At 46.2% G+C, this 27,978-nt stretch overlaps 1 protein-coding gene across 6 annotated transcripts in view; it reads left to right on the forward strand.

Annotated features, from left to right (window-relative positions):
* Window positions 1-17,475: 17,475 nt before the first annotated feature.
* The window catches only part of FYN (FYN proto-oncogene, Src family tyrosine kinase), a 150,266-nt gene continuing 139,763 nt past the window's right edge, over window positions 17,476-27,978 (forward strand). Inside the window, exon 1 of one of the 6 annotated variants that reach the window (XM_037012327.2) lies at window positions 17,476-17,802. The gene's annotated coding sequence lies outside the window, so the exon portion shown is untranslated. The remainder of the gene's footprint in view (window positions 17,803-27,978) is intronic. The other 5 variants (XM_073220766.1, XM_037012326.2, XM_037012324.2 and 2 more) reach the window with 5 other exon arrangements.

Below are 27,978 nucleotides of genomic sequence, written 5' to 3' on the forward strand. Positions count from 1 at the left end.
TTATTGAAACCAAATACTATAGTTGCCACTGCCTATTTTGCAGAGATATTTTGAGCCAAGCAGATATAGTTTCCCTTTAAGTAGCACCTTTGAGGAAAGGACATGGAGATGAAGCTATAACTGTCCGTGGAGGGAATGAAAGGGCAAGGATCAGGTCTCACCATGGCGGGTTCTATCCCTGCAGACTCTCTGTCACGCGATACTTCCCCCAAACAGTGGCCCCTATGCTGGTCTTTCAACAAAACCAGATAAAGAGTCAAAAGAAATAGCAAAAACTAGAGCATCTCAATGTTGATGAATAACAACAACTTTGTACATTACTGGGACATCTCAGAGTTCATACAGCATTTCACAACACACTGCTGTATCCCCAGATCAAAGGAGCTAGGAATCTTTCTACTTTTTAAATAAGTTTCCAGTAGTGATCCCCTCAATTACATGAAGCCACTATGGTCCTACATAGAGGTTTTAGAGCAATAGACTTACTCACAAGGCTGGTGGCCAGCTGCCCCTCTATAGTCTATGGCTTATCTTGAGATGTCCAGACTGGGGATATGTTGACTAATTGGATTTGGACTGAAAACTGGACACTGTTTTCTGACATTTTTGCCTATTCTTAGGGCCTGTAACAGTGCCTAACAAATAGATAATCAGGAAAGAAAGAGCGGGAAGAGAGGGAGAATGAATACAACACACATAGAAACAAGTTGGAGTTGAGAAGAACGGCATTCGCACAAGGCCACGCACCTTACAAGGCATTACAGAGCTGACTGAAGAGAATCCCTCCTTGACCTTTGTAATTAAGTCCTCAGCGGAGCGGTAAGGGATGAACGGCGACCGTGTCCATGTCCGGCGTTCAGGTACATGGAGTGATCGTGAAGCGAATGTGCATTTACAAAAGTCACTGGCAACACTTAGGATATAACGGAACATCGTGCTAATTATAATTCATGAGCAGAACATGGGAATATATATTTAAAAGAATAGACTAGCAGTTTCAAAATAACCTTCAAATTTCAGCGAGGGTGGTGGCTGTTGCAACACCCACTGGTATTTCATCAGATTCTAACTGTAACTTTCAAATTAGATTATGACCACAGACCTCCCAAAAGTCTGATGTCATCGATGGCAGATAATTTCACTGCTCCATGAATGTTTACCTAACAAACTAAAAATAAAGCATTTATTACAACCTTGGAAATTCCAGGGACTAGATGCCCTCCCAGATTGTTCATCATTCCTGTTGAATATCTAAATCTGCTTTTATTAGGACTTAGAGAAAATAAATGAATGTGCGAGGGAGAGACATAATGGGGAGTCTGGGAGGGGGTTTAGGGCCAGTCCCATGGGTGGGTGACCCAACCCTCCCAGAGCTTGTTTCTTACTCTGACAGTTGGAGATGAACAGGGGAAGGCTCTGTAGGCATCCTTAGGGGATTGTATTGGACTAAGAAATTAAGTTTCATAAGAAAACATTAAAAATGAAGACTTTTTAAGTAAAGAAACCGAAGGTTGTTTGGCTGGAAGATGCCGCTCTGCTCACAGGTTCCTTGATAGTGAGCAACACACACAGTAAAGCTTGTCCTGTTCCAAGAAGATGGAAAACAAGAGGGCCAATTACAGGATGTTTTAAGCAATAATACTCAATTTTTTTTGTCAACTTGACTGCAAGCCATAAAAAACAATTGAAATACTTATTGCACTGTAATTTCTTTATAATTTGGTATTTTCAGAGTCATGTTTCCAAATAATACCATCTAAGAGACTCTCGGAATTTACATACAAAATTAAAAAGCACTTGTATTACAAACAAGTGGTTGCCAGTGGCTAATTCTCAGTAACACAAAATGAAGCTGGGTTTGATTCTCATCAGGTGATAGGCAGTTAACTTCCCAGAATGGGAAAGCGCCACGAGTGTGGCATTTCAAACCTGGGTTCAAGTAAGGAGGAGACCAGGACCCCAACATCGGGCTGAGCTCACAGGAGTGCCAGAGCTGAGTCGAAAGGTGTGGTCCCAGCCAGGGCGCGGTGCTGGGAGGCACGTGTGAACACTCGAGGAGTGAGGGGTGGTCAGGAGTGATCGGGGTTGCTGGCTCCGCTGCAAGGACCCTGGAGGCTCCCTCTTTGGTTAGTTACGGATATTTCTGAACTTATTTGCAAGTCTGACCTTAATGACTAAATGTTGACGTGATCCCTCCAAAGCTGGTCCTCAAACACACCCAGCCAGCTGCTCCTTCCCCAGGCGTGCCAGGCCCCCTCCCTCGGCGTGTTTGTGGGCTGTTTGTGCCACAGGTCGGGCCTTCTCTCCCTCGCCTTCCGCACCCGAGTCAGGCAGCCTCTTTGACACAGGAGCCTAAGGGAGGAAGTCCCAGGATTGTCCATCCAGGCTGGTGGAAGACATCATCTGGCAAGTTCAACTCCTGGAAAAGCCACCGCAGTTCAGGGCTCATCTGCCCTCCTCTGACGTCTCACACCCCCAGGTCATGCAGGAGATGACAGGTGGAGCCTCTGGACCGTGGGGACAGAAGTAGCTGTGGACAAAAGGACTGGTGGATGCGGTGGGAGTAGGGAATAAAAGCCAGAACCTGTAAAGGAGGAGGGGCCAGAAAAGCACTCAGAAGAAGCTGGCTAACTCGGCTCTGGAGAGATCAGCTAACCTGACGTTCTCCACATCCAGGGACATCAGATACATCCAAAATAGCACAGGGGATCAAGATAAATCTTTCTGAGGGACAAAAGGGATTCCTGAGTTTACACTGAGTTTCCAGTATGACTGCATCTTTCTATAAAATAAGGAAACTAATTTTTGAGAGTAGTTGCATGAATATTTGTAAATAATTAAGCAGAGCTTTTACTCTTGAGTAATTAATGTATTTTGAAGGCAGCTTCCTGTAACACATATACAATACTTTTTTTTCATTGCTTCATACCAGATTCACATACTATAGCAAAAGTCGGACAGCCCAGTAACATCACAAAGGAAAAACAAGCTGCTCCTCTTCACAAGGCTCGCCTTGCGATGGTTTCACCGCTCTGAACGCTGGGTGTGTGAACCGGTGGTGCCGACAACATGGCATGGCGATGAGGTGCTCATGTCTCGGTCTTGGTGTCGCCCTTACTGTGATTGCTATATCCTTGGCAGCTTCCGCCTCCACTGGGACCAGTACCTACTTTTCTCCCAGATGCCACCTGTCCAAGGAAGGAAAATCTCAGACCCTGATTTCTTGGCACAGTTCCCTTTAGCGTAGCTCAAGTCCAGTTCACTAAAATTTTAAGTTTCACTTGAAATTTAGATAAAAAAAAAGTTTCTAACCCTAAACTGAGCAAGTCAGAAAGAATAGAAAACTGTGAGTCGAAGGGTTTGGGCCCCAAGCTGGTGCTGCAGCAGGCAGCTGCCTCCCCCAGCTGGCGCCTTCACCCTTCCAGGGCCTGCGTTCTCATCTGAAGAATGGTGGGCCCCACACATCCTATATCGACACCCAGTCATCCTCTAACAGCTTGGGTGCCTGTCATGTGCCAAGTCTTCTGCTGGGTGCTCAGGAAATCATAGAGATTATGAGGCATGAACCATGTGCTCAAGGAATCTTCATTCCTGGCAGGCCTGTTCACTAACTGACATTGAGCTCTGTGGAGAGGTGGCAAGAGAAACCTACCGGCTATTTTTACCAAAAAAGCAGTATTTTAATACCGAATTTTAACCTATTTTCTCCAACCCAAAATAGAAAGAGCGCCATAACGTTAGGTCTACTGTTACATCATGCACATCACAGGCAGAGGGGAGGGAGTATCCCAGAGGGAATTCTGAGCATTCTGCTTCACTCCCAGAAAGGCTCTCTTTGCTAAACAATTGGGGGGGGTGGGGAGGCAGCTCCCAAAATGTGTTCCACAGTGCACCAGGTTCCAGGATGTTACATGTGCTCAGTGAAGAAAGTTCCAAGGATAGCAGTTGGAGGGCCACTAGGAGGGTCTTCATGGTGCCTGCGCTGTGCGAGTCGACTCTAAAAGGGCAAGGAGGCATCTCGTGCAACTTACTTGACCTTGGGACGAGTTTGTCTGCTCTGCAGAGCATTCCTTGGGGCCAGTCTTCTATGGGACTAGCCATTAAGACATTGTGAAAGTAGTTATTTATTTAAAATTCATGCCTTTTATACAATGACATTGGAAACAGAGAGTGTTGGCAGATCTGAGTCACATTCAAATAGATGCAACTACCTGGATGACAAATTTGATGCACAGGTGAAAGGAGAAGGAGCCAAGAAATTATCCCAAGTGGCTCCTGGGTGACTGAGCAGATAGAGTCACCAGCCTCCGGAAGGGAGGACCTTTGGGTAGAGATGGAAGAGGAACAGCTCTATTTTTACCGTGTTTAGTTTGAAGTGGCCATGAGGTACGCGAGTAGACCTGTCCAGCCATAAAGGTTCTATGAGTCTGGGACTAAAAAGAAAGACCTGGGCTGGGCTTCAGTCCTGTGGTCATCAGGACACAGGTAAGAGTGCTGACTACCACTAGGCTAAGAGCTCAGTGAGCAGGGACTCTGCCTTATTCACAGCAGGAACTCAAGACATGTCAGGATGAGCGAATGCAATCCCGAAGGGAGGGAGGAGACCGAAGCCCAAACCTGGGATGGCTCGTGTTTGAGCCGAGCATCAGCAGGAGGTCACGCAAAGGCAGGCGGAGAGACAAGAGGAGGAACGGGAAGAAACCTGGGGGAGAACGAAGCTGTGGAGCCCCAGGAGAAAGCCTTTCATCAGGAGGGCATTCCGACAGGGTCCCGGAGGGTGGTGACCTAGCACTGGTCCAGTGAAGGGGGACTGACCTCGGGATCTTAGCTGTGAGGAGGAGGGGAAGGGGGGTAACAGCAGCAAGGCAGACATTGGGGAGCGCGGGGAGGACCCCTTCTTTAAGATGAAAATGTCATAAATAGGCCTACTTGATGAGAAGGGAAATCTAGTAGAATGAAAAATGCTGATGTGTATATAAGAGAAGAGATAATTAACACAAGTTTTATGAAAATATTGCTAATTAGAGTCCTTTAAATGGGAAACTCCTCATAGGTCCATATATGGTTATATGATTTGCAAAAGAAATAGACTTATATTTCTTTTAAGAAGTGCTTTAGTTGTAGAAACCAAGAAATACTTGTAGAATTTCTCCATTAACTATGAGAAATATTCATATATTTGAGTTTCCCATTTTAATTATAAAATGAGTATATGCCCATGAGTTCCCTCAATGCTCCCTCCCTCCGTACCTCCCTCCCTATCCCCTTAGTTCCCTCTCTCCTTAGTCCTGAACAACGATTTGTATTCAGATTCCCAGACTTCATTCATTCCGACCCACAGGCTTTTTAGTTTACAATTTACGTGCGGAAAATGGAACAGTAAAAAAGGAAATCCCTTGATATTGTGCATGCAGCCCTGTGGGAGGAATGTTTCAGGGACCTGGTGAGAGGATGGGATTCTGGCAGGCAAGGCCCAAAGACCCTCGTGGTTGCAGGAGGCTAAACCACCAACCAAAAGCAAAAGAGGAGACCTCGGAGGGCAAAGAGAGAAAGATGAGGAAACCCGATACCGTGCGCCGCGGCTGCCACGGTGTTACAGCTCAGCTGCCCTGCTTCGAAGTGGCCACCCTCACTTGTCCATCTTTCTGTCTGAATGGATGGGCCTGGTATCTCAGTCTTGGGGTGGGCTGGGGGAGGGAGAACTCTAGAAAAGAAATGTCCTTAATTTCTTCTCTTCACCCCCCTTAACTTTATGCGAAGTGATAATGTACCTCATTTAAAACATATCTACTCAATAGCTTAAAAGTTGAATCATTAATCTTTTAAAACAAAAATAATACAGGCTTTACAAAAGGCTCTAACAGAACATATGATATTAAGCAAACATAAAAGTGTCTTCAGCCCACTGCTGCCCTACGATCACTCCCCAGAGGTAACCATTGGTAGCAGCCTGCAAGAAATTCCCCAAGGATGTGAGAGCAAATATGAGGGTGCTGCATTTGAAAGGAAGGTGGTGTTGAAAATCTCCAGGGCCCTAGCTGCCAGTCTGGGGCTTTTGTTTCTAGATCTGCAGGTGGACAGGCCTGCTTTTTCCTTTCAACTGAATTAACTGAAGTGGGCATAACAGTTGTACATTGTAGTGTAGGCTCAGTAGTGCTGAGGTCCTAAGTAGGTCTTAGAAGCACTGTGGGGGGACTTCAACCCTCTGATCCTCCGAAAGGGAAGAGCAGCTTTGGGAGTCAAGCTCCCTCTGAGTCTGTCTCTGCCTCCCTCCAGGGTCTCTGGAAGTTGTGCCCCTTTCCAAGCTGAAGCCCTGCTCCCTATGGGGAAGCCTCCTGCTGCTGGCTTGGCTCTAATGAACATCCAGTTAAGTGGAAAGCCTGAATCCTCTTCTCTGCAGACCAGAGCATATGACCTGGGGTGAAAAAGACCATGAACTAGGACATAAGTGAGGAAGAATCAGAGGTTCGGTAGTAATAGTTATAATAAATCTTTAAAAAATTCTCAGATTGGTGTGCTGTTTGCACACATATCCTTTTATGGGTCTGCCTGGGAGGGCTCCCTTTCATCGTACAGAGCAGCTGTACGACAGCTGAAATGCACGAACCTGTGTGGTTGCCTGCTTCTGTGGGCAGAAGGTAAGCCTCACACCTTTTCCAGCCTCCAGTGAGCTGAGCAAGTGGATGATGGGAGGGGGAGAGAAACAGGCTCGTGCTCTGTGGCATCAACCCAATTTTCCAGTCTTCAGAATTCTCAGCCAGCTTCCCTCTCCTCATCACTGCATTGTGCTACTTGAAAGACACAGTGGAAACAGCTATGGGAACACAAAGAAAGAAAGAACACACACCATGGGTTTAGCAGACAGGAAACTCTCTTAATAGATTTCAAAAGAATAAATCCTGGTGCGATCTTGAGTCTTAAAAGATTTACCAGAAATGCAGGCAGAGCTCCAAGACCATGATGCTAGAAAAAATCGCAATAATGGGCATTGAAAGATAGAAGAGAAGAAGAGAAATTCCAAATGAATTAATAGCTAAATTCATGTGTGCCTTCTCGTTCACAGGCCCTCCCAAGAACCACAGAGCAACCCTGTCACACTGTTGGGATAAATACGATGTTGTATTTGCTGAAGTGACTTGTACCACCTAATTTCTAAAATAATGTCATGTACGCTGGGCCTTTCAGATAGCCAAATGCTGTGCAAAGTAAGAGTTTTCCAGTGATTTTTTTAAATTGAGTATTTTATATACGTCTATTGCCTGGATGGTTTTAAGTTCTAACAATGCTTTCCCCAAAATATTCAAGTCCATAGCTTGACTGGACCACAGCTGTGTCTTCAGTAATTATTTTCTGTCCTGTGAACTCACGAGAAATATGTTCACAGGGAAGAAGGCACCAGAAATGAAACTGTAAGAATAATATACCTAAAGAAGTCTCAAGAAATAACATTTGCATTCAGAAGGTATATATATATTTTTTATTTCAGTGTGGGCTCTGGCAATTATGAGGGCTTTTAATATGTAATCTGGATTTACTGTCTTTTTCTTTAAAGGTTGCAAAGATAAATTCATTTTACAAATGTGTGTGACCAATATGCAAGTTTCAATAAACTTCAGGTTGCATTAAAACTTTAATAGCTTGGCTGCAACCGCAAAACGTTCATCAAACATTCAGAGTTTACTGGCTTTTTGGTGCTTGGAACTCTGGGGGGCAATAAAGTAGACATAGCAGTGTTTTCTTTTAACTAATAGGTGAATAGATTTGTCTAAACTAGAGACTCATCAGTTTTGTCTGCAGGGGCCCAGTCAGAAATGCTGTGGAAAATGGACAGGATAACAGAGCAGAGACAGATGCTCTGGGGGACAGGCTGGTGTGAGAGCTCAGCGGCACATGGGGGTGGGGGGGAAGGTGCGGTGGCTCTGGGCCACAAGATGGTAACTCTGGCAGACTCCATAGTTTCTTATCCAAAACACCACCCTCGCCCCCACCACCCACTGCCCCCATTTTGTTCAGATATCAGGCAGAGAAACTTTGACATCGAGAAACATAGTTTGGGCCTTAAGTCTGGGAGACATAAATGTGTGATCCCAGAAAATATGGAATGCAAGTACTCTGGCACAGTAAGCAGGCAAGTCCTGTACGAGGAGTGGTATATAAATCAAGACCTTGAGGATGAACAAGGAGCCTTCAAGGTGAAGAGGGCTGGGAAGTAGGAAGAGCACTTGGGTGGGAGGGAACAGCATGTGCAAAGGCCCTGGCACGGCAAAATGTTTAGTGGCACAGGAGTGAAAGGGGGCCTGTGTGGCAAGGAACAGGGCAGGGAAAGTGATAAGGAGTTGAAAGGAAGAGGGGGACAGGGGTCAGGTCATATAGAGCCTTCTAGATTATGATAATTAGTCTGGAATTTCTTTGAAAAATTATGGGAATCCAATGAAGGGCTTTAAGCAGGAAAATAACATGATCAGACTTTCCACTTAAAAAATATGTCCTCTTACTGCAGCCCTCCTCTCTGTCAGTCATAAAGCAGCCTCGCATATAATAGATTCTCAAGACATAGTTGTTAAATAATGGATTAATGGATACTTTGCCAGGCTTAATTTTTACTAGTGTTTTAATATTTCCATGTTGATTTTCAAGATCATGCACTTTTTATATATTACGCATATGAATGCTTTCTCTTTGCCTTTTGCTCTGTTTTGTTTGTGGTGTTTCGGCCAATAGGTATTTTTCACTTAATGTACTCAGTTGCATCATTTCTCTCCTCTGAGATTCTATCTCAGGTGTCAGACTTAAGCTGGACTTGCCCATTCTATTATGGACTTACCAAAAATATTCACCTTGATTTTCTTCTATCTGATACTTTAAGATTTTAACTTGTCTATATTTTAATCTTAAATGCATGTGAAATTTGTTCTACTGTATGACAGGATGTAAGATTTAATTTGTCCAATAATGTTTATTCAATATTCCTTTCATTTATGACCAACTTGAGATGCCATATTTAATACATATTGTATGCTTATAAATATTTGGGTGTACTCCTGCAATCTTTAGAGTATTTCCCTTGTTTTTCTGTCTACCCCTGTCCCAGTACCAATCTATCTTATTATCTGGCTCATTATTCAAAGGATTTGCAAGGGCAGCCTACTGACTATATGAAAGTTTCCAAATTTTTAAAACTGTTCTCACTCATTTTTTTCCTTTCAAATAAAGTTAAAAGAAGAAAAACCCCAGTAGAATTATAATTAGAATTGTTTGATTTTTTGTTTAATTTGGGGGAAATTAAAGTCTTAACATTACTAAGTCTTTCCTCCCAGGAACATGGCCCATCTCTCCATTTAAACATTATGATTCTCAGGAGAAATGTGTGGTTTTTATATATAGAGCCCACTCCCTTTGGGTTAACATGCGGCAACACAGTGCCCTGCCCACTAAATACCTTTGGCATTCCTGTGTTTAGCCGGGGCTGCTTACTCAGCATGCCTGTGCCCCTCTGAGGGTTCTTTTCTGGCCACGGGAGCACGCTAGGCCTGCTGGCAGGGCAGCTGGAAATCTGGAGCTTATGTCCCTAGAAGAAGCCTTCTGCCAAAGACAGCATCGAGTGGGTGGGTGAACACCCCGCTCCCTCTGCTCTCTGCTGAAGTAACTCTGTGTCTCCCGCTATCTCCCAGAGGGGCCTAGTGTCATGGTTCCCGATTTGCCCCAGAAATAACTGACTTGAGGATTCACCCTCAACAGATTTCCTTCCCTGCCCAGTCTCCTGGGTTCCCGGGACCACTAACCAATAAGTAGCTCTAATGCTCATCCTTGTCACAGGGCAGCTTCTAGGGAAACCCAAACCATGGTATAACCCCTACTTATTGGTTGTTATTGTAAAGGGGACTCCTAAAAATTATAATTTCTAACTAGCAATCTAGGGAAGATACGAATTTTTTGTCTGTAGTAGAGATGTATCATGTGTGCATATAAAAACATATTAAAACAGGCTTTTGCCATGAAGAAATTGGCGCTGTTAAGTCACTTTATTTACCTATGTGAACATGCTTTAGTGTACCACATATACAGTGTAGCTCTGTGGATACAGTGCACAGAGCTGCACGCACAGCCCCATGTACACAGTATTTCAGGCGCTATTTGCAGAATTTTCAAGGATGGTTTTGTCCATGCATGACTTTCACCTCACTCACTGTTTCAGAACTTCATGATCTTTGGCAACTGGCTTCCTTACTGAATTTATTTATTGATTTTTATAGTGTTTCAATTGGTTCTCTTTGTCTTTCCAGGTAGACAATCACATCAACAGGAAATGATACAAATTTTGTCTCCTGTTCATTATTTATGCATAGTTTCTTCATCTTGTTTTATTGCATTTACTAGAATTTTCAGAATAATGTTAAGTATTAGTGGTAAAGGAATGTCCTTGTCTAATTTCAGATCAAATAAAAATAGAAGGTTTTTCTTTCTATTGAGAGCACGTGTGAGAGTTTTTCAGGAATGCATATAGCTTATCCAAAGGCAATTAAATTGAGTTAAAATAAATGATAAATTGAATGTAGGATACAATAAACTTCCATTTTCCCCAAATATGAAATATTTTCTGATTTTTCTGTAAACCATCCTAGTAAAATTGATTCTCTTGGCTTACAATGTCTGTGATTTCTATAAGATCATCAATAATTTAAGCCTATTTGAATTGGGTTCTCTGGTTGCCTGCTTTCTTTTCATTGGACTTCTGATTCCATGGATCATATGAAGAGGAATTACTTCTTCCGAGCGGCCTGGAACCTCCAAAGTTTAGGGCGGTTGACCCTGCTTTTTAAGCTAGAAAAATTAAGCTTCTAAAATGTAATGGAGATATGTATTTCTATACCCACACTTGCCAAATTCACACAACCCACATAACTGTTTCTGCTCACATAAATACAAAACAGACAAATTTAAGACAATTTAAAATCTGGGAGCATTATCAGCAGCCCTCTTCCCCATTTCATTTCGGGGGTTGCTTCATCAACTTGGCCAGCATTTTGTTTCATTTGTTTGATAAGCCAGCAGTTTTCATCAAGCCATACATTTAGGAGGGCAAGACAAGGTCTCGCTGGGGTACGTGTCAGATGGCACCAATTTTACGTTAGCATCTTTATCTATTGACAGTGTGTGAAGGACAAAACTTCTTCCTTGAGGAATCATAGATGCAATTTTTATTGCACAGAAATTTTCAAGTTTTATTTGTTAGGGACATACCTTGAAAATTCCTCAGTCCACCTTATTCTTCTCCTACTTCCTATTTGTCCCCAGATTGGTGAAGGCAGGCTCTGGGTCACCTATGCTGAAGTAGATACTGGGGGGGAAATAATTTCTACCGGGTCCAAAAATATTCAGTCTATTTTAAGCCACAGTCAATTGTAAGTACATTAATTTATTCACCTACTCACCTAGTGGTAGATATTTAAGATGTTTCCAATCCTTTGTGATTACAAAAATGCTGAAATTGTTGTCCTCACACACACATCATTTTGTACATGTGCAAACATATCTGGCTACCTTGAACATAAGAAGATATGTATTGGACAGATACCGAGATACCGTGAGCCTCAGAACGAGGAGGCAACCAAGAGAGGAAGCCGGAGAGCTAAGGGAGCTTCACAGCCCGGTGACGCACACCACCTCCCCAGAGCACTGCTTGGTGTCCCCACCACCTGCTGCAGCACGCTGGCAAAGCCACTTCCTCTTCTTCCTGGGAATGCCGCAGGGCTTCCTTTCCCGGCTCCTTTGCAGGTCAACACAGCCATGTGACTATTTCTAGACAACAGAATGTGAACAGAAATGATTTATGCCACTTCCAGGTCTGACTCCTCAAACCTGCCATGCATTCTCTCTCCTTCCTTGTTCCCCAGTGGCATGACGAGAACCCAGTGACATCCCGGTTGAAGGGAGTCTTGGTCCCCAAATCACTTTGTGAAGTCGCCCAACAAAAATCCAATGGGACTGTGACTGGGGACAGAAGTAAAATCTTTGCTAGGTAAAGCCACAGATCTGGGGAATGTTCGTACAGCAGCTGGTTTTCCCTGACTAGTATACACTAAGTCCTTATATCTCTGATCCCGTTTTCAAATTCTTGAAATATTAATATTTGGCTCGTGATGGGATGAGTTTGTACTCCTGATCGTCTGGCTGTGGCTAGGGTGGGGTGTTCCAGGGTTCCTCCACATACACATGGTCTCCAGAAGTCCACTTCTGGGTTTGGGGAGCTGTTCCTGGAATGTGGGAATCACTGTGAGCTGGAAGTCACTGCAAGAATGTCTTCTACACGGAGGATAGGATGATAAAAGCAGGAAGAGGCTCAGGCTGACAGAGCCTCCAGAGCTGGTTCTCAGGATAGGAGCAAGGGAGAAAATCCCATCCATCTTCCCAGGCCTCAGAGGCTGCACGCCCCTGTAAGACCTGTCCTAACTCTTCCACGCTCAGTGACAGGTAACTCTTCCAGAAGAGTAGAACAAATGAAAGGTGCGTGGTCATCCATGAGTGACATTATGTTGAGAAGACATTGTGCACCTTGCTGGAGGAATGTAGGTGTGGGAACCTAGCCTGTTATCCTCTTGCCAGAGAAGAGAATCATGACTGGAAAGGAAGACATTCCTGTTAAGTGAGTACTGACACTCAGTCATGGAGCCTGTATTTCACGGAGGTGGATGAACAGCTGCCGGAGACTTTTGCTATTGCATTCTGGCCCAGCATCCCACATCCCATCCTGTTTTGGGAAGTCTTATTAACTGAGTTGTCTGGGGGCAAGGTCTCCCTATATTCCACAGAAGGGGAAGGAAGCCAGATGCACCTCCTCCCTTGGCCCCTGCCCTTGGCCCCACTGATGGCTACCGTAGGGCCTGCCTACTGAGCCTGCCTCCCAGGAATCTGAATCTGCAGCAGATGAGACAGGAATGAAGGGGCAGCTGAGAACCCACCTCCAGCAGTGGCAGAGTTCCCAGCAGTGGAGCCCCATCAGGGTGTCCAAGCAGTCCTCAGATGTGCACCTGCGTGGCACTTCAGTTTATTTTCTAAGTCTGGTTCTCAGGTCTTCGCATTGATTCTGTGAACCACCCAATATCCATCCAGTGAATTCCTTTTCTTCTTAAATTAGATATAGTTTCCAATGCTTGCAACCAAGAACTTTGACTGATAGAGTAATTTGTTTTCCTTCTGTTCATGTTTTTCCTTGACAATCTGACAGATAGAACATTTGAATTCTGGGAAGTGGCAAGATGAACAGTATAAATCTGTGTCCCGACAGATGTGGATCACTATGTAAGTAATTAGGAAGCCAGGGCACTACCTTTTTCTTTAGGACTGCAACAGGCTATGACTACAAAAATACCTGAATCACCAAGGGCACACTCTAGGGGCACTACCAGAGGAAACACACATACACACCCACACACATACACACATGCACACCCACATACCCACACACGTGCACACACATGTAATGTATACATCCACCCACACACATACATACCCACACGTGCACACACATGTACACAGATATGTATACACATATACACACCCGCACACATACAACAGCCCCCCCCACATGTACACACAGACATGTACAACACGCACGTACAAACACGTGTACACCCACCCCCACAGCACCTGTTGGCCTTAGTGTGTAGCTCTCGAGTGTCTTCCCAGGTGTGGCAAGTCAGGCTCAGCTCACCAAAGACCAGGCCGACCAACCTCTGCCTGAGAACAGGGAGTGTGGAGGCCTCTGCCCAGTCATCTGCATCTTGGGGCGGCTTTCCAGGGACTAAGTCACAGGGGAGCCTCAGATGACACCACTGCATAGAGTGGAGCCAGGAAATAAGGAAGAGAGAGTGGTCAAGAAGGGCAGACGGGAGGGACAGCTAGTTAGCATGTGAAAGAAAGGGAGAGGCCATCTTATAACCAGCAACCCTCCCTTGCTGCGAAAGCCTAGGTGGGCTCCTGCATTGGGCAAGAGGTCTGCGGAAACCAGGTATGCTGGGTAGGGAGAGGTTAGTCTTGGGACATTCCCCAGTTACCAAACGCTCTCAGAGTGAAGTGTTTTGAGAATCATTCTTACAAGTCCCAGGAGGTCTGGAAGCTAGAAGGGTGACTGCAGGTGGATGGACACAGGCCATCTCCAACCCATCTGGCCCTGGCAGGGAGCCTCTCCTGGATACCACTCCTGTGGCAAGGGAGGAAAAACAGCAGAGAACAGGTGAAGGAAGAGAAAAGAGAAAAGTAAAGTAGCAAAAAAAGGAAAAAAATGTCAAAGTGTTATTGTTTCTGCAGTTAACAAATGGTAAGTGCCCAGTGCAGAAAGTTCAGATAACTAAGAAAAAGATAAAAAATAAAGATGACCTATATTTTGATAATTTGGAGAAATCACTGTGTGATTTCATTCTTGTTGATTTTGTATGAGCTCTATATTAAGGATTCTTGCCCTTGCTATTGAGTTGACATTTAAGAAATTAAAACTAAAATGTAATAAGGCAAGAAAATATTTTAACTAATAAAATTAAAAGGAGAATGTTACTTTAAAAGCAAGAGAATAAGAAATTCAGTTGAGACAAAATAAAACCCAGATAGAAATAGAAAATTCAAGATGAAATAGAAAAATAAAAATAACCAGCACCAAAGAGAAATTCCAGAACAATGCCTAAATTCTAGTTTGTATAGTGTGAGCCGTCTGAGCCGTCTGTAAGAACACAAAACTGAGGAGTGTAGAGGACAGTATGACCTATGTCAGGTAGGCCAGGAACAGTGCCATGGACCTGAATCGAGGTCTCTGTAGAGACCTGCACAGCGGATCAAAATGGGGACCTGTAGCTAATCGCCCTCAGGAGTCCATCTGCTTAGCAAATCCCCCTGAGGAGCTCAACTGCGTTTAAAGCTACATTTAAGAAGGGCCCAGATAAAAAGGTAGGAAAGGAAAGAGTTACCAATACAGGATGAAGTCTTGATGGGAGCAGGTTAATCTGTCCTGTTAATTGCATTGTCTTTTCTTTCTGTCCACTAATTAGATCAAGGAGCTAGTAGAGTTACAAACTCTAAAAAGTGACTCCTTTGAGGAAACCCTAAACAATGAAATGCCTTGCCCCACCTATACCAGATTTCATGTAAGACATATTGAATCTAACACTGAATTCCAAGGAAGTCTGTATCTCAAAGATTGCTTATTCTGAGACCACTGGACACTTTTCATGTGTAAAAAGAAGGATGGTATGCATAAACGGCTCCTGTGTCCATTTAGTGCTATGCGATCATTTTCACGGCTTCCGCACCCCATACATGAGAGCATTAGGGCCCAGAAAGTGACTGTCTCGTCATCACGGTGCTCTCAGCAGTAGGGCTGGAATCAAAAACAACTCTAGGCCAGAACCACCTAATAGATACAATGTGAGCCACATAGGCTATTTTAAATTCTCTAGTTGCTACATTAAAAAATTAAAAGCAATGGGTGAAGTTATACTCAGTATATTTAGCACAATACATTCATATTTTTATCACCTAAGCATGTCATCACACAAAAATTAGGTAATTTACATTTCTTTTTTTCCCCTGCTCTTTAAAATCCAGTATGTTTTTTACATTTACAGCATATCTTAATTTACACTGGCCACATTTCAATACTCAAGAGCATTTCAAATTCTTAATAGCCACATGTGGCTATTAGCCACCACATTGGACAGCTTGGTTGTGGACCAGTGGTTCTTCAAGCGAGGTCCCCAGACCAGCAGCATCAGTGCCGCCTGAAAAGTGTTAAAAGTGCAAATTCCTAGGTCCTATCCCAAACCTCCCAAATCAGACCCTTTGTTGGGGTCATCAATTTGTTCTTTAACAAGTCCCTTCTGATAATTCTGAAGCGCACTAAGGTTTGAGAATCATTACCCTAGAAGTTGCCCCCCACCCTCATCCCGTGTCAAATAAACCCGGGCCAGCCGTGGCAGGCTAGTACTGTGGAAAGGGAGCCCCTTCTCTTGAGAGAAACAGTTCTTGGTTAGATGAAGTTGAAGTCTATTGTATGGAAATCCTCTAGTCCTAGTTGTGGTTCATTTCTTGGAACTAAGGACCGAATTTCCAGACACATACTAAACATGGTTTCATTTACTTCCTTTTGTTAAAGGAGGAAACACCCCCCCCAACAGTAACCACCCTAGACTATCACCTAGAGTTGTTCCTAATTTTACTTGTGCTCAGTTGCATAAAATGGGGGTCGTTTAATAAATATGAGCAACTTAAAAAAATACTGTGCATAAAAATGTAAAAGTAGTATGTTTAAGCTACAGTTTAAAAAACTAGTAGGCAGGAGAGGAAGTAGTACAGATTTTGAGTACAGAAGCAGAAGCCAGTACACTTATATTTCTCAGAAGCATAGATTTGCCGAGGGGGGACGGCAGGGTTCTTGCCAAAACCATTAAGGAGAATGAATCCGAGCATGCCTTAAGGCAGAGCTTTCAGTAAACAGGAATTATCTATAAAGAAAATCAGGAAGCCCGAGTGTTTCTTTTTATGAAGTTACATCCTGCCATAGAAAAGCTGGAAAGGAAATAAGGACTGATGCATGCGCTCCCAACTGTATACTAAACCGGCTATTATTTCATCAAGGAAAATCTGAGCAGAAGCCCAGATTCAGTAAAGGGAAAAAAAACACGAGAAGGCTGGAAGTCATGAGAAACCAGGGACAACCAGTGGCTACGATTAAACATGATTTTGGAAAAAACTATACAAACAAATCTTTATTCTGTGATTGCAGATTTCTTAGTCGCCGTCCGCCCAGCATCTCCAGCATTTTAGTAATACTTTCCTGCAGACTTTTGCTTGAAAACAAATACGTGTCCACGAAAACGGGGGCCTAACTCACTAATCGCCTCCTCCTTTTTATTAACATTATTAATCGTGCTCTTCCAGGGCTCCCCGCTTTCCTGCTTTCTGCGACGGGATCCTGCCCTCTCCGCGCTCCGGGGTTTGGCCAGAGAAAGGGCGTTCCCTCCCCGAACACGTCCCGGCCTCCTCTCCCGCCTTCAAATACAGCCGCGCCCGAAAGGCAAGGCAGCCCTTTCTGCGGCGGGTCCCCGCCGCCTGCCAATGGCAGCTGCCAGTCTGCAGTAGCGGCCGCAACCTCCCGCAAAGCGGATACTGCAGCTCGCGCTTCCCCGCCCCACGCACCCCTCGCGTCCACGCCGCCCTCGCGTGCCCGCAGCCCGGGCCTCGCGGCCCTCACACCCAGCCCAGCGCGCCGCCGCAGCATCTCTCAACTCGCTCGGCGGCCCCACCCACCGCGGACCAGCCCTGCCCCAGACGCCAATGGCCGCCGCCGCGGCTCCCGAGGGGCCCGTCGATTGGGCAGCCTGGGCTGCCACTCTCGGGCCGCGCCCCGCCCCCCACTCCGGCGGGGCTGGCGCTGCGGAGCCTCTGCGCGAGGAGCTGTGAGCGGCCGCGGCGCGGCGGCGCGTCGTCGCAGTTGCGCCTTCTGTCAGGAGCCGAGCCGGCAGGGAGGGGGCTGCCGCGCGAGAGGAGGAGGGGTCGCCCGAGCCGGGCCCGCCGAGAGCCGTCCGCGAAGGCCGAGGCCGGGCCGCCCTCGCAGCCGCGCATCCTCGCGTCCCGGAGCGCCCGCGCCCCGCAGTCGCGCCGCACCGCCCGGCGGCCGCCGTCCGCGCCAGCTAGGGCTCCGGCCGCCGGGCCGGGACCCCGGCGCCGCACCCGCGCCTCGAAAGGCCCCCGGCGCCCGCGCCCGAGGAGGGCGGCGGGCCGCGTGAATGCGCTCCGGAGCCTGAGCGCGCGCAGGTAATCGGGGAGGGGGGGGGCCCGCGTCGCAGCCCCGGCCTGCCCGGTGTCCTCCCGCGGCCGGCGGCGCGCGAGCATGTACCCCGCCCCGCCCCGTCGGGCCGCGGGGACCGGGCCGGGCGCGCTTCGGGTCAGCGATGATGTCATCGCTAGCCCCGGACGCCCCCCGCCCCGGCGCCTCCTGCGCTCGCGGCGCCTCCCTCTTCCCGCGCCACCCCCGGCCCGGGGCCCGAGCCGCCCGCCGCCGCGGTGCCCGCTCGCCGGCGTCCCCTCCGCGCCCCGCTCGCAGGCTGCTTTTGTCTGGCCTCCGCCCCGCTCCCCTGCGGCCGGAACGCGCCCGCGAGCTCGGCCGGGCGGAGGTTCGCCGGGGCCCAGGAGAGGGATGGTAAAATCGCGCTCCTCGCTCCTCCTCCCCGACAATCCCACAGCCCCGCGGGCGTGTGCGTGTGACACAAAGAGCCCTTTCCGTGCGGAGAGGGGGCGCGCGGGTGGGCGCCGGGCTGCTCGCCTCTCCCGGGGCTTCCCGTTCCCTCAGATACAGCAGTTGATCTCGCTGAGCCTTTCCTGCCCCATTTTTACCGAAAAATAGGTCCCAGAGGCTGTGGGGTGGCAGGTGCTGGCGTTTTGCCGCGTTCAGGGACCGGTATTGCTGGCGGGCAGCTGCAGTGTTGCCTGGATTTAAGGGGAAAATGGCTCCAGCCCTTTTCAGAGCTGCTTGCCTTTCAGGGTGCCAACGCGCTCCCCTGGGGGGTGTCGGCACCACGAGCTGGAAGGATAAGGTGGTTCGGGGGCGAAGAATTTGTTTCTGAATCAGAGGTTTAGATCGGTGTTGGTGGGAGTGAGGCAGCCCAGCTTGCTTCTCAGCTCTAAGTGCCCAAGTCTTTTGAAACGGATGAGATGTTGTTTTACCCTTACATTTAAACAAGGTCCTGGGGGCAGTGACAACACAGCATTAAATTTGCTTTCGGAAGACCTCTGGAGACTCTGCCTGCTTCAAGGCAGCTTTCGGACGCCTACGTCCTTCCTCTCACACCCTCACCCTTTGTCTTTCTCCCAGTCCCTGCCTTGGGGTGCTGTGCCTTCAGATGCAGGGACTCACAGCTTCTGGAGGAAGTGGTTTGTTAACTCTCTCAAGTTTGGGGGCACTTAACTGTGAGCAAAAGATGTAGAGAATCTTTTTAACTGAACTCTAAACCATCTGTTTGATGTTCCTCTTAAAGAGGAAAAATTAATGTAAATCTAGGGACTTGATGTTCCCTTTTGAAAGCCACTGACTATTAAATGCTTAATTGATAATGTCAAAACTTAGGTTGAACCCACTGATTCTTAACAGCATGGCTCCTTGACTGTCATAAGTAGCAGAACTGTCTCAAGTTCTTCAAGGAATCTGTTAGAAGAGTTGCTATTTATTAATTCTGCACTTCCTAAGGACATCCATCTTGAAACTTTTTATATTATAAAAGCAGTAGGGTTAATGGGTGTACTGTAAAACCAGAGGCTTGTTTGATGCCAGAACCAGGAAGGAAGGTCAGTGCACAGTAAACTCACACTCTGCTGACAGAGAGTCTTAATGATCAGATAGAATGTGAAAAAATGCTCTTCTTTCCTTACCTTTCTTCTGTGCTGTCTCTGGGTCTGGAATCTCCAACCCCATCTGATTTGCTGGGGTCCTGTTTAACTTGAGGGCTCAGCTCAAAAGTCTTTTTCTGTGTGTTGCCTTCTCCATGCTTTCCTCTCCAAACAGATCACCATGGCTTCAGTTTTGTTTTTTGACTTCAGCAGCAGGCATTCTGTTTGCTATGTGCCTATTTCCATCATTAGTTGGTGAGCCCATTGAGAGAAGGAACCTGGTCTTACGTGTTTTGACAAATGTGAGTTAGGTCTTTGGAATGTGCTGGGCACCCGGATTAATCAGGCTAATATTAGCAGCTGTAACAAATAGGCCTGCAAAAAACAGATGGCTCAAAACCAACAGACATTTACTCTTCCTCATGTCATGGTCCAAAATGGGTATTTCTGATTAGTGGGAGGCTTTCCTCCTGCAGGGACTCCCCGCCCCACACCCGCCATAGCACTCCAGTGCGCCCCACACCCGCCGTAGCACTCCAGTGCAGCCTGTGTTCAGCTGGCAAAAGGACAAAAGGTAGGTGAGGGGCTGCACCCATTGTTCAAATGCGCTGGCCTGGAAAGGACACCCGTCTCTTCTACTTACATCCTTAACACTAGGGCTAATTACATGGCCACATTTAACTGCAAAGCCTGGGAAATAATATAGTTTAGTTATGTGACCAGAAAAAAACATCAAGAAGAAACGTTTTTGGCCAGCAGCTTTGCCATAGGCTGTCATCAGCAAGGCATTCTCTTTGCCCTTAAGGAGTTTGTAGGCTGAGAATTAATTTAAGTGGAAACCGAGAACCTATATCCATCATTGCTTCTGTTCTTTTGACTTTATAAGTTCAGATCTTTTCATTTTAAACATGTTTCAAAAAATCTAGCTTTTGTCAGTTCAGGTGACCATTTCCCACTCAATCCTTTGTGATATACTGGTGCATCCTGTGTTGACTTTGATATGGCTCTTTACTCCAGTAGCACCTTTCTCGGCCTGGTTTTTTATTTGCTGATTTTATAGACTCCCAAATTGGCCAGGAGGGTCCCTAGAAATCTCAGTCCTGCCTTAATTGGAAGAGGAAATTAAGCAGACTCCAGAGGAGAAACTTGTTGCTCTAGGCAATGCTATGGGAAAGGAGCCTCAGCCTGCCCAGCGCTTAGGTCCCACCTGGGTCCCCTCTAGTACACAGCTGCCTTGAGTTGGTGACTGGGAGCCATGTGTTTTCTGTCAAGGTTCATTGAGCCTCCAGGCCTCCGGGAGCCGGGTGAACTGCCAGTGTTTTCCAGCCTGCAAGATAGTCCCTGTTCTCCGGCCTACAAGTTGTTGGAGGCACTGTTGTCCATACTAGTCATCATTGTAAATAATGCATGGATTTTTTGCTCTAAACAGTTCATTATATTCATCTGTTCTGGAAACATCAGCCAGTGTGTTATGTGTGTAAGGCCCTGGGAGACAGGGTTATGAATGAATACTTGTGCTGTCTGTATCTTCAGGAGCTCACAGTCTACTAGAGGAGATAAAAATAACAAATAACAGTTAACTTCTGTGGAGCACTTACTATGTGTCAAGCATGGTTTAAGCTCTGATCCTAACAATAGGAAGTGCTTTCACTTACAATCCCAGTTTTACAGATGGGAATCTAAGCAAGGAGGTACAATAACTACCTCAAGGTCATATAGCTGTAGTAAGTGGGAGAGTCTGGATTCAGCCTAGTTTGGTTTCAAAGTCCTTGCTCTTAGCCACTAGACAATATGGAAAATACTTCCTATGGATATAATGATATTTATTAAAATGTGCTACATGCCGCATGGGGTGTGTGTGTGTGTGTGTGGTATACATGCTTTGAAAATGTATATTTAAATAAAAAATAAAATGTCCCTTAATAGATTTAGACCCTCATCTATTGTTCATCTAGGCCATAAAAAATGAAATTAAAAAATGGAAAGGCAAAGTATGTTGATACTGGAAATACTTTTACTCTGTGTGATTAGTTTAAGCTGGATCCTTCTGCGGTCCACAGATAGGTCTGTAAGAATTTGTGAATTGTTCTGCATATTTGCTCATTCAGTAGCATTCATTCATCGTATCTACCCTTTGCTAGACACTGAACTAAGGCTTCAGGGACAGAGGTGTGATCCTGCCCTTAGGAACTTGTACAAGGAAAGTCCCTGACCATCTGGATAAATGCTGTGATTCCAGGGCTCCTCCCAGGAGCAAACAGAAGGGAACGTGAACTCTGCCGAGATATGGGGAAGTGGGGCAGCCAGGCAGAGAAGGCCGGAAGAGGAGGTATCTTAGAGGAGAAGAGTACGAGGTGGCTGGTTAAGTGTTGTGAGAATGCTGCCCCAGAAGGAACAGCCCAGAAGGTGAATGCACGGACCTTTAGGGAAGCTGCAGGTAGTTCAGGGTGGGTGGAGGTGGTAGAGAGACAGAGGGAGAAGATGGGGCTGGAAGGAAAATGGGAAATATTCTGGTAAGTACTTTGTGCCACTTAAGAGTTGTAAGTGGAGATCCTGCTTCAGTCAGACTTGCACTTTATTATAAAGATTATCTTTATAATATCAACAACAGTGTGTTGACCAGAGGAAGTCAAGACCAATGCTGGGAAGGCAGTTACAGAAACTCAGATGAGCAGTAGATGAGGGTTGGAATGAAAGTTGGGATGGAGCAAAAGAGACAGAATAAGGGAGATTAAGAAATATTGGGGGGTGGCAAAGAGGAGTCCTTAGGAAATTAGGTGGGGAGAGAGATGCAGACAAACAATATAGTATGAAAAGCAGGAGGCAGGGTGTGTAAGGTTGCAACTGTACCATGGACACCATGGACTTTCAGGCTGTTGTGTCTCATAAGCAGTTGAGTAGATGGTCTGGAGTGAGGAGCCGGACTCAGATATAGTTCTTCTTAGCAGCAGATTGCAAAGTGCTTGAAGCCATGGACGTGGGGAGTATCACACAGGGAGTGTGCAGAGCAAAAGGAGCAGGCAGGGCTGAGGGAGAGCCCAGGAACAGAGCGGCCCAGGTTGAATGGGAGAGTCCGCTGGAGTACTGGGGGACCTGGGGGGAGAGGTGTCCAATCCCAAGAGGGAGAGTTATGCCCCAGAGGCTAAGCAAGATTAAGAGTGAAAATTGCAGTTTGGACTCAGCATCAAAGATCTCATCCCGGCCATAGCAGCACCAGTGGGAAGGGAGTGGAAGTCTAAAACTCACCCAGATCAAGAGAGACATGGACCGAAACCCAAACCTGCAGAGCACACAGGCACGGGGAACTTGAAGATCATGTAGACCAACATGGCCATTGTACTTCTGAGGGAAGGGTCCAGAGAGGCTAAGTGACTCGTCCAGGGTGGCAGAGTGTTCAACACTTACAGCCAGGTTTCAAGCTTTTCAGTCCCACTGAGGGATGTGGCCGTGAGCATGGCCTGCCCCTTCCAGCTTTGTGAACTGGGCCAAGTTACCTAATCTCTCTGTGCCTCCCTTTCTTCACCTTTAAAATGGAGGTAATAGTTGCTACTTCAAAGGTTTGCTGTGAGGAGTCAGTGAGTTGGTAAAAGTAAAGAACTCAGCATAGTGCTTCACACATAGGAAAAGCTGTGTATTTGCTGCTATTGTTAAAGTATACATGTATGTACACACACATTTGTATGCCATATGCACATACATATCCCTTAGAGAATAAGAATGTGTCATGTGCATAAAAGGAAATCTTGAATATTTTAGAGATTCAGGTGATAGTTCTAGATCAAGAATTACTGGAAAAGGTAGGAAATTTTATACAGTATGTTTGGAAACATTTTAACCAGTCTTCTGAAGAAATTCAGTGTCTTCTTTATTCTTGAAACTAGAAAGCATGAAAGCACTTTGAAGTTAGCCCTGTAAAAGGGTTTCTTTGTTTTAGTCAGGTAACCAGAATTTTAACCCACTTATAGTGTAAATCCATTGAGTTTGACTTCAGAATATCATAACTTTCTGAAGACAGCATAAACTGTAGTGCAGGAAAGAGTCCCATGAGTTATTACTCTCATGTACATGGTTCCTCTGAAAAAGGGGTGATATGGGTTATTTAGAGGAATATAATCTTTTTTTAATGTTCCTAGTTGAGCAAATCTAATTTTTAGCTACTAAAACACGAGTAGTGTTAACAGCACTACCCCAGTGGGCTTGGGCGACATGGAGTACAGACAATTTAGGAATAAGTGGCACTCTGGACTTGATTAGAACACAGTAATCCTAAGATATAAACTGAACTGGATTTATGGTCTAATTAAAATGGGAAGAAAAGATAATGCTTACTGATTCATGAAACTTTAGGAACATTTGTACGGCTCTGAGCTGCAGTAATGTTTGGATGAGAGCGTTTCCCCACTCATCTCAGGCTGCCTCCAGAACGACCTGCATGGTGTTGACTCAAGCCCTCTTCCTGGGTATTCTTAGGGAGCGGAGATCATCACCTGTTCTGCCCATGCAGACCTGTGACCTCAACAGCACCTGGTTGGTTTGGGCAAATACGTGTTAAGCGCCTATTAGCTGTAAGTTCTGGCGAGAAAAGAAGTCAGTATGGGAAAGTCTCAGCCTGTTGCTTATTTCAGTTCAGAAGGCTTCTTCTGAGGACTGCTTATTTCTGGGCTGTGCTCCCCTTTTGTAGGAAAGCACACAGCATACCACAGCTACTCATCCCTCCCTAAACACACCATAAAAAAATAATACCTACCATTTTAATTGAACCCTAAAGGCCTTGTTAAATGCTTCACACGTCTGTGAGACAGGTAGTACCCCTCACTGGTCAATGGGAAGACTGAGCTCAGAAAGGTAGAGTAACTTGCCCATTGTCACACAGCTAATCACTGAGGAAGCCAGGTCCTTCTGGCTCCCAAACTCATGCTGCTTCTGCTCCAAAGCAGGTTCCTCATTCCCTGCCTGCTTTTCAAGCCTCCTTGTCTTGGCTTTGCAGTTACTTCTATGTTAGGTTTTGGGGGATTCAAAGGCACCTTTACCCCTTGTGGGAACCTTCCCTCTGCTGGCTCCCCTCAAGGACCACCTTCTGGGAAGCCCCCACTTTCGTCCTATCCCTGGGCCCCTGTGGCACTGGGTTACCACCTCGTCATCGGTGTCACCACAGCCTGACTCACGAAGCACAGTGGGGTCAGCTGGGCTGTAGGGAGATGGGCACTTAGTGGTCTTCCTGGAGGCAGGACAGCATCTCATTAGTGTTTGATTTGCCGGCCCAACAGACCCAGTGCTATTCCATAGGTACTTTCATTATTATTCCCATTGAACAGGAGGGGAAACCGAGGCGTAGAAGTAAAGCAATTCAGTCAGGATCACACAGACAGTGACCAGCAGAGCTGGAATCTGAACCCAGGCAGTTGATTTGGCTCCAGTATAAATGCTCTTAACGCTAAACTTGTTCCACCTCTCAAATGAGATTGTAAGGTGGGGGGCGGTTCGCCCTGACTGGCTCAGCCTGGCAGCCCACATGTGGAGTGCCACCCCTCCTGCCTTTCCGCCCAAACAGGCCTCATGATGAGAGGAGAGCCTTAAGGTCGTGAACATCTTCTGGGGTTTTGAGAGAACGTAGTTTCTAGGCCCTGTTTTGGCTCAGTAGGCAAGGGGTGGGCAGAGTTGAACACAGATCTTCCCCCTGTATGAGAGTGGCAGAGAGCACAGAGCCATCAAGGAGTGAGGCAAACATAGTCTTGGACACAGGGGTGGGAGCCTTTGCGAGGTGGTAGAAAATCATCAGTCAGCCAGAGTGGCCAGCGAGTCTGCGGATCAGAAATCCATCACAAAAAAAGCCACTTGCCTTGTATTTTTAAGACTTTAAGTATGTGCTCCTTTTGAATATGCTGGTGGGATTTTATCTGATGAATTCAAACACTCATTTTATTCAGGTCTTCCATCTTTGAGGTACCCAAAAATAGTAGGCCTTTCGTGGAGTTGTATAAGGATTCCATCTGTTTTACACTGAAAAGTAGGGCTTTAATGGAAAAAAAAAATGAGCCAGATCGCCTTTCCCACAACAAAGCCCAGGGCACTTTTCCCAATCCTTTCTTCTTTTAATCCCCAACAAAAGTTACGGAGTCTGAATTTCGGTGAAATCCTGCCCAGTTTAAATCTACTGAAAATAAACAGCAACAAGTCCCTTCATTTCCACACAGTGTATCTACTTGGAAACAGTGAGAAGGTCAAATTTGTCACTTGTAAAATTTGATTTTGATTTCAATTCCAGTATTTTCCAGAAATTGTGTGTGAATTATTGCCTATAGCTAGGCAGATGCACTCAAGGCTGTTTGAAAAGCAACAGTTTCTGTAAATGCTTTCTCTTATTTGCTCAGCCTGGAGGTCTTCACCTTTTTGTCCAGTTTATTGTCTAACCTCCTGGAAATACAAACAGAGCACCTGATAGTTTTTAGATGTAGGAGCTGAGTTATCAGTGAACTCTATCAATGTCATTCTCTATCTTTAATCATCGTCTCCTACTTGAAAATGCCAGTTCTGGGCTTTTCTCTATCTACCTTTGCCCAGTCTGTATCCTCTTGATATGTTATGTCCTTCAGGCGCTTCCGGGGTTTAAAGATAAAGAGATTCCAGTTGCTTCAGTCCTGTGCTTTCTTGATTGAGTGAGAAGGAGTTGATTCCTGTCCAAAGGGATGTGTTGGCTGACGCAGATCCCTTGTCCTTTTGTGACAAGCAGTGAGGGGTAGGAAGCCCAGCCCCTCAGCCTGGCACTCAGTGCTTCCACTGCCTCCACATCCCTAGCTGTCCCTGGCTCACCTCATTCACCACGATGCTCACACTTCATAAGTCACGTGTCAGTCTACTCATGAACACAGAACATGCGTCCTGGTCTCTGTTTTCCTTTCCTGGAATCCCCTGACCCTTTCTTTCCCTGAGAATTTTATCCATTTTTTAAAGCCCAGCTGGAATCCCAACACTGGGCAGTTTCCCCTAGTCTCCTGATTCTTCTTCATTGAACATTTGTTGTCTCTCAGTTGCCTGCTAATGCGTGGTGCCTTATGTTGTTAGTTAAATCCTGAAATGAGAGTCAGGGCACAGAGAATTTTTATGACTTGCCTGAGGTTGTACATCCAGTTACTAATTTAGTTTAAACTAGAATCCAGGTCTTCTAGAAATCTGAGCATGTCTTGCCTTCTCAAAAGACTGTTGGCCCCATATGTACAAAACTGTTTTGGCTACTCCCTTGCCCCCTTTGCTGCCCCCTGTAGCATGTAGTCTAGTGTCATTCATAGTGTAGATACTCGCCAGATGTTCATTCAGACAGGCCTGGGGGCAGAGCCCTGGACTGTGTGGCTGGTTTCTCAGCCATCTGTGGAGCGAGGCTGGCATCTCCTTGGATACTGAACTTCATAGTTTCTGAGAGCACCGTAGTCATTCTCTACTGACCACATGGTTTTAGATTTGGTGTCTCTACCAGACTTCTCACCGATGTATTTTGAGAATAGTATGTGTTTGAAGATCTTTTGTTGATAATCTGGAGCTTTTTTCTAAAAATTTGTAGTGGTCAGGGAAATAGTCACTTATTTGCTTTCTGCCGTCATGCTTTTCAGCAACAAGATTTTCACTAAAAACAATAGGAAGTTATCAGGAATGCACAATGACATCCAAGACCAGGGGAAATGCAGAATGTCCCCAGTCTGGGGGACCTGGAAGAAAATGCTGAATGAGGAAAGAGTGGCCTGCTGCAAGTGTTGTGCCTGAAAGTCTATGAGAGGGAACGTGCTCACCTGTCCTGCACCTGCCCAGTTCTAGCCCTCTCAAAGTGACATTAAGGCAAGTCCCTCAGTCACACCCAGCGCAGCCTTGGCTGTGGGAGTGCCTTCCTCTCCAGGCGTTACTCTCCTTCACTTGGTAAGAATCTCCTTAGCAGGGGAAGAGGGTCCCATCGTAGACTTAAAAGTCCTAGAAAGTAATGACTCTGTACTGTATCCCAACCACAGCTTCTGTTTCTATCCTTCAGAAAAGGGATTGAAAATAAGCCCTTAGAAAATGTTCCTGTGGTTGGGGGTCAGTACCTGAGTCATTGGGGGAAACAGTCTATGTGGCACAGCAGGCAGTGTTTGTCAGCCGCTCACGATGCGCCTTCCCAGCTGCCTGTGAGGAGTGCTCTGCGGGTCCTCTGTGGCTTCCCCGGCCTAGCCCTCACCTGGGTGCCAGGTATAATGCATCTGAAGACGGACAGCAGAGTACCAAGAACACTTGTGGTGAATGCAGGCCAACTGCTGCTGCCAAGGAGCAAGGTTTACCTGGTGCTTTGTTGCAGTAGCGAACTTTGCCTCTTCCTGCACCACGGCCTCACTGTCTATGATTTCAGCACGTTTCCTGCCCTCAGCCTCCACCTTAAATGTGAGAGGGAACTGCCATAGCAAAGTGTGCTTTCCTCTTGCTGGTGTATAGTGCCACCGTTCTGTGTTCATCCAGTTGGTTCATTTTTAGTCACTTTTGTACATGTCAGTTTCAACATTTCCATTATCCATAACAAGTTTCCAGAAGGCTGAAAGGACCCACATTTAATTTGCTTTGTGCTGTATAACGCACTGAACTGTGCACTTG

The sequence above is a fragment of the Manis javanica genome, chromosome 13, assembly GCF_040802235.1.
Source record: "Manis javanica isolate MJ-LG chromosome 13, MJ_LKY, whole genome shotgun sequence".
In the NCBI taxonomy this organism is placed as follows: Eukaryota; Metazoa; Chordata; class Mammalia; order Pholidota; family Manidae; genus Manis; species Manis javanica.